Consider the following 6,805-nt stretch of genomic DNA (forward strand, 5'->3'; position numbering starts at 1 on the left):
AAGCGTTAATAAGAGGATAGAGATGGAGCCCCACTGTCAGTCTGTCTTAACCCCGCCCCCACCGTTCTGTCAAGCAGTGACTCAACTCAGCCTGCATGCGTTGGAGCATTTGAGTCGGTTTGTTTGAGAGAGAGGAAGAGTGTGTGTGTATGTATGTGAGTATGTGTGTGTGTGTGTGTGTGTGTTTATGCCGGTGTGTATGGATGTCTGAGAAGAGAGCGCCAGATTCAGTCATTAGGTGCTTGTGTTTTTCCCCGCTTTGTTTGCTGAATAAAAGCAGCTCTTGTGACACAAAGGCACACAGGTTTGTCAACTGACTGCAGACCCACTTACAGTTCACACTTAATGTGAATAAATGGGCTTAATTGTGGCCCCTCATTAGAGCCCTGGTTGGTAGCACGACAGCTGAATCCTCCCTATGGGTAAGAGGGCATTTGAAGCACCTATTGTAGATAGCTGAATCCAAGGATCAAGCATTGGTTTTGCTTAAAGTCCTTCGTGGTTATTCTACTGGCTATTTTCTTATTGTGAAGGGTTCTTCCATCAGAGTGATTAGGAGTCCTCTTACAGTGGTTCTTCTGGTCCTGAAGGAACCCTTAGCTGTCCTTTTGTTTTCACTAAATGCGCTAGTTTTTGTTGGCATTTTATGGCATGGCATTTCATGGCATTTCATTTAATTTCTTGGTGCTAGCAAGATGAATTCTGAGCTTTTATACAGTTAGTGCACATATTTTAAAGTTCATCAGCGCAGAACACCAATGTTAAATGTTGCTGATTGTCTGATTATCTTAAAAAATACATAGTGAGAGGAGAAACTGTAAACCTTTAGGCAAACCAATGGCAAATAGAATTTCATTTATTAAAATGGTACAGCACTATGGCAATAACAATATAACAACAAAATGGTGGCTGAATGTCTAATTCATGATATGTTTGAATGGTGGCTGATAAAATTATGATGATACAGAACTTTGGAAGTTGCAAAAACCCTTTAGGTCTGAATTCCATAACCAAGTCTTTTCTATTTAATGTTTCTGTTATTGTAGTAGTACGACATCAAAATGAATGCCTGTTTGCCACTGGCCTGCGGTAAGGTAACGGCCTTCTCTCCCTCTCTCTTTCCCCCTTCCCTCTCTCTTCCTCTTTCTCTTTCTGTGTGTGTGTGTGTGTGTGTGTGTGTGAGTGACACCATGACAGTGTATTTGGGGGATGGGTAGGATGATCAAGCCTCAGGTCTGGTTAATTTAGCGGTCTCTCCACTAGGGCCTGGCTCTTGGCAATTTAGGGTTTTGTGGCAGCAGTGAAGCAGTTACTGCTTTCAGGAAAGGATCCAAAATTAAATTAGCCTCTTTTTAAAAGGACATTTGTTGATAATGGCAACTGGCCTAATTCAGCCCTTTATGTATTATTTGGTAATTTTCTTGTGGTCTCCCTCATGGGTTTGCTCTCTCTCCCTCGCTCTCTCTCTTTCTCTATCTCTCCCTCTGTCTGTCTGGATGTGTTGTCTCTGGGCTATTATTAGAGTAGACAGGCTGGTGGGAGGAAGTCTCTGAAGTAGACGCCCCTTGTCATCTTTTTATTTATTGATTATATTCTGCTTTCTTTGCGCCTGTTTAATACTCTGTCTACAGTTGTGTGTGTTTTTGTGCATGTGTTTAGTGTGTATATGTCTTATGTTTCACAGTCTGAGGAAATTTGTACATGCCATGTTCATATTTTTTTGTTGGTAGGAAAAAACATGACTTTTCCGGTGTCCGTTCCCATAATATATGTATATTTTTTCATGGCATCGTGTGCGAATGTGTGTATGTTTGTGCACGTGCATGAGGTGGTGAGGCAGGGCCAGCCTGCCATTTACAGGGACCATGTTTTACTCTAAACCTTGTTAAATATAAAGCCATAGTTATTAATCTTTCATTTTGTCCTGTCTGAGATGGTATCTAGGGAGAGCCTTAAATACACAAAGCTCTCAGACAATCTCTCTGTTTTTCTCTCACTCTTTCTCCCGGTCTCCTTTCTTGATCTGACATGAAAAAGAAAGAAAATCAGAATAGTGACAGACACAAAACTATACAGGATGATAAAAACAAGAAGTGCAAGTGTGCCTGTGCCTTCTTAGCAGCGCTGTTTTTAGCCTCATGAATTTTGTAACAGCCCTGACTTTTAATAAACAATAAATAATATAAAACATATTTCCTGCCTCTACTTGATAGGTCCTCATTGTACTTTCATGTAGAATTTGTTCCATGACTGTTATCTAAGATATTACTGGAGAGAGACAAAATAGATCACCAAGATTGATAACATGGGCCTTCCAAATGGAATATGATTTCCTCGACACTCATCGGTTTAGTCGTTCCACTGTATTTTCTTTTCCTCCATCTTCTTCCTTCCTCCTCTTTCAATCTCTTGCTCTCTCTCCCTGTTGTCCATCTCTCTACCCTGCTCGGCCCGCCCCGTGTTTCAGTAATAGGAGCCTTGAAATCAATAGCACATTAGTCTGGCCGGAAACTCCACTGGAATTAAATATGAATGACTGAGATTGCAGCTCTACCTGCTGCTGAGAGAGATGCATGATGGCTCATGGGGATATGTGTTTTTTTTTTTTTTTTTTTCGTTGTTCTCCCCTGTAAACAGTCAGGCCATTTTGTGCTGCTCCAAATCATCGGGCTATCTTGTTTTATTGGAGATCAGTGTGCAGCACTGCAGACTTTGATGCGTATTGTTGGGGTTGTCATTTTGTGTGTGGCACTGAACAGTGACCGGTCAGATAGCATAATTTGATAGAGCAAATGGGAACATGCACGTCACAAAGCCGCGACAGCTCAGGAGGCAAGAAGAATCAGCCGGCCACACCCATCCTCCAAACACAGTGACAGCACCATTTGAATATGAAAGCTCCCATTGGTTATTAGCAGATTGCATCTTACTTTTTTTCAATATTTCCTCTGAGGACAATGTGTGCTCGCTTTTTCATTAAGCTTTCAGGCTCTGCTGCGCTGTACATTCATTCTGGAGCATTTTGAATGCAAATTTCTTTACTTAGTAGTCTTCCATTTTCATTAACTGGTTCACTATGTAAAGTGGAATAATTCCTTTTAGCGTGCTGTTTAGCTTAAAAGCATTACTTGCAAGATGGTTAGGGAGTGCTGGCTGTTGGGAGGAAGGTAATATGAGACAGAACGCCACTGTGTATGCTTCTGGGAATTGGTGGAGGCTTGGGCATCAGTAAGCTAATACACATGGATGATATAGAGGTGGATGTATTTGTGAGCTATATTTCATCTCATCAGAGATGAAACGGTTTGTGACAGATGGAGTGATATTGTTCCCCTGCACAGCCCATGAGTGCAACCCCTCCTGCTTTTCCTCCCTGACAGATGTAGGGGGAGGACCACAGTGCACTTTTCTTTCTTTCAATTGATTTGGGTGCCTGAACCCTTAGGGACTGGAGGATGGTGGTGGGATGGGGGTGGTGGTAATGGCGATGGGGGGGTTGGTCATTTCCTGCAGCACAGAACAGCCAACAATTTAAAGAGTGTACAGTAAAGATCACATAAACATGTTACATGCATACATCTGCATATGTTCAAACAAGAAGCACTCTTTTATGGGTTGGCTGTGTGCAGTGTGTTAAGTGGAATATTCCCATAAATCATGGTTAGTGTAGTGACAGTGTAGAATGAATCCATGCATATAATGTAGGCAGAGGAGAATATATGGTTGCTTATATCTGCGGCTAAACCTTGTATGTTGCCAAAATGCTGTCCATCACCATGGAAAGATGTAATGATATATATTTAAGAACAGTGAGAAATGTCTTGTTTGATAGTGAACAGAGTTTAATAATTATAGATTTGATTTATAGTACAAAGCAGCCTCACAGTTTTCTCAGTCTAGTTAGCTCAATACACCTCTTTCAGGTTGGTGGAGTGGCGGGCTCTAAGAGGTGCAAATTTGTGCGTTCTAGAGTAATTAGGCAGATTTTAAGTGATTCAGCGGTGATTACCTTCAGCCCCCTACCCTTTCAACTGCAGGATAAATTACATTAGGAGACTAACAGCTGTCTTGGAGCAGATGTGTCCTGTTGCTACACCTCACCCCCTGCCCCTGGAGGGGAAAGGTCATCCCAGGGGTGGAGGTTAAACTAGAGATTCTCCTGAAGATGCTACATGTTGATGATTTTAGGGCAACAAGCAAATGAGCATCTGCCTGTCCCTCATACATGGCACCATGTAGTGGAGAATGGAATTAGCATTATTGATTGCAGTAGTCAGTCTGGCGTAATTCCTCCATCCTCCATAGACAACAGCTGAACCAGCAGGATTCAGTATGATCTGTACTTTTTTCGTAGGAAAAAAAAAAACTTTGATTCCTCCTAAATTCATCCACAAAAGCCATCTATCGTCTGTCTGTAGCTGGTAAATTGTTGGTCTTTTTCATATGCAAAAGGCATTGTGGGTTTGTCCTTCCGTTTTTTGGGGGACTTAATGTTGTTAAAGTCTTTATTGCTGCTGGGGTAATGTCTTGGAACCAGGCCACAGTAAGAAAGTGGTTAATGATTTTAATAGGACTCCCCGGCGGGGTGGGATAGAGGGGGGGTGTGTTCTGGGCATGGGCGCGTGGCGGCTGAGCAGGTGGATGACGGGCAGCTGAGGAGTGGGCTTTGAGGGAGGGGGCATCCATTTTGGAGGACTCTTGGGGTTGAGAGAAACCCTGAAAAAAGGCAACCCCATCTGGAACTGAGGTGGGGGCTCTGGTGTGAAAGAGATCTAGTGGGTGGTGTCTGACACTCTCTCTTTTGTTCTTTGGTAACGCAGCGGTGAGTGTGTGTGTTTGTGTGTGTGTGTGTGTGTGTATGGGTGGGGGGGCTCTCTGCTATGGGGGCAGGGCATTCAAACAATAGTGCTGATCTAGGAATTGAAAGCCTTCGATGAACAGAGAGGCAAGAAGTGAGGGAGAGAAGGTGGGAAAGGAAAGATAAAGAAGGAATGGGTTCTGTCCACTTACACTAGGTGGGTTTGCCAACAATGCAAGGACACCACAATGTCACAGCAACTCAAAAATTCATATGGATTTTTTAAAAAATAAAATTATGTAAATATGTGTATTTGTTCAGGTCAGCTCAATGGCACTGTTAATAGGCGCAATGCAGTATCAAATAAAAAGATTATATACCATTAATTAGCAAATCTATTATGGAAAGCTGTGTTGCACAAAGAATTAGCATTTGCTGAACCTTGGAGCAGCAGAGAAAGAAAAGAGGAGCTCTGGCATTGTTGTGTCAGCGTGCCTATGTAGAGGAGAGAGAGAGAGCATGAACACCATTTATATTCATTAACAGTGTCTACAGGCCTGCTGTGAGCCCCGGTGCTGCTCTGACTGCTGCTCCATGCATATATCCCTGATACGTCTGTCCTTGCACAGCTACAGCCAAGCCTCTGTCACGCAAGGTTAATTTCTCCTCAGTCGCTTATCTCCCCATTTTTCACATCTCTCCTTTATAACACATGGCTGTTCTTCAGCCATCTTACAGAGGCAGGCCTGAGTACCTGCAGCAGCTCTCCAGGGTGCTGAATGGGAGGACCATGGGGCAGAGGGAGTGAGTGGTGGGGGCAGGGCTGCAGCAGCCACATTTGGCAGTATGATTTCCTCATAGTAGGCATGGGGGTAGGGAGTGATGGCAGGCAAGGATGGTGGAGATGGTAGAGTGCCATTACAGTTGCCATTACAAATTGCCCCCAAGTATTTCCCAACTAGGCACAGTTAATGAATTAGCAAAATAATAAAACAATTTTTTACACACTGAAGAATCAATCGCCTTGCACAAAGCAGACCTGTAATCTCACAAACCCATAAGGCTGCAGGTATTTCTTTGGTAGCGTCATATTTAATTGATTTATTGAATTTACTTATTTCTCACACTGATACAGTCAACTAATACACATGGTTAGAGCTATATTTCCTCTCCTTCAAGAGGTCAAATGTGAGAACAGAACCTTGAACAAATGCTGGGGATGCATTTTTCTGCTAATCATGGTGAACAGCCCCACCTGCTGGTTAAAGGATGGCACAACAACCTCTCCAGTCATGAAATCACAGAAACGTCTATTAGGTACAGTCCACTAGATGTTACTATTGTGCCCTTTTCACTTACCCAAAATGGATTTGTATGAAAAGGCTGTTTTTGAGTATTCAAAGTAGAGGCTTGTCAAAAAAAAAAAAAACACAGTATTTCTTGTCTTTGTTTTATGTGTCATCATGGAATGTTGTTTTACAGCACCACCATTTGCGTTCACAAAGACAACTCAAAATCAGGATATGGTGACTTCAGCTGGTTTGGTCTGCTTCCTGAATCCCATACAGAAATGAAACAAGTGACACCTTAAAATGGGGATATGTGCCATTGTCTGTTGTTTCAAGTCGTTCCAAACCGGTCGGGTGAGATTTGTAAAAGAGCAGATGGTAGTCAGTTTCAAACAGCTGAGTCAAGTTTGGGAGACAATAGCCAAACTAGGACCGGAAGTACTGCGCCTTTGTACTTAGAATTGAACTTATTTCTTTATTTTGATGAAAGTGTAATGGCGCATGTGCATATTTGATGGTGTAGAAAAAATATCATTTGATTACTTAAATTAAAATATTAAAAAGGATGTCGTCTGTATCACAAAAGTGGCGCCTATTTGGTTTTATTTTGAAAGTGCAAACCGGAAATAAGATCATTGCCGTTAGCTTGACAGCCATAACGGCCGACTGGCGGTTCAGCTCCCAGCCGCTAGGAGGAACAAGGGCTCCCTGCCCGGTC

Source organism: Myripristis murdjan, chromosome 8 (assembly GCF_902150065.1).
Source record: "Myripristis murdjan chromosome 8, fMyrMur1.1, whole genome shotgun sequence".
In the NCBI taxonomy this organism is placed as follows: Eukaryota; Metazoa; Chordata; class Actinopteri; order Holocentriformes; family Holocentridae; genus Myripristis; species Myripristis murdjan.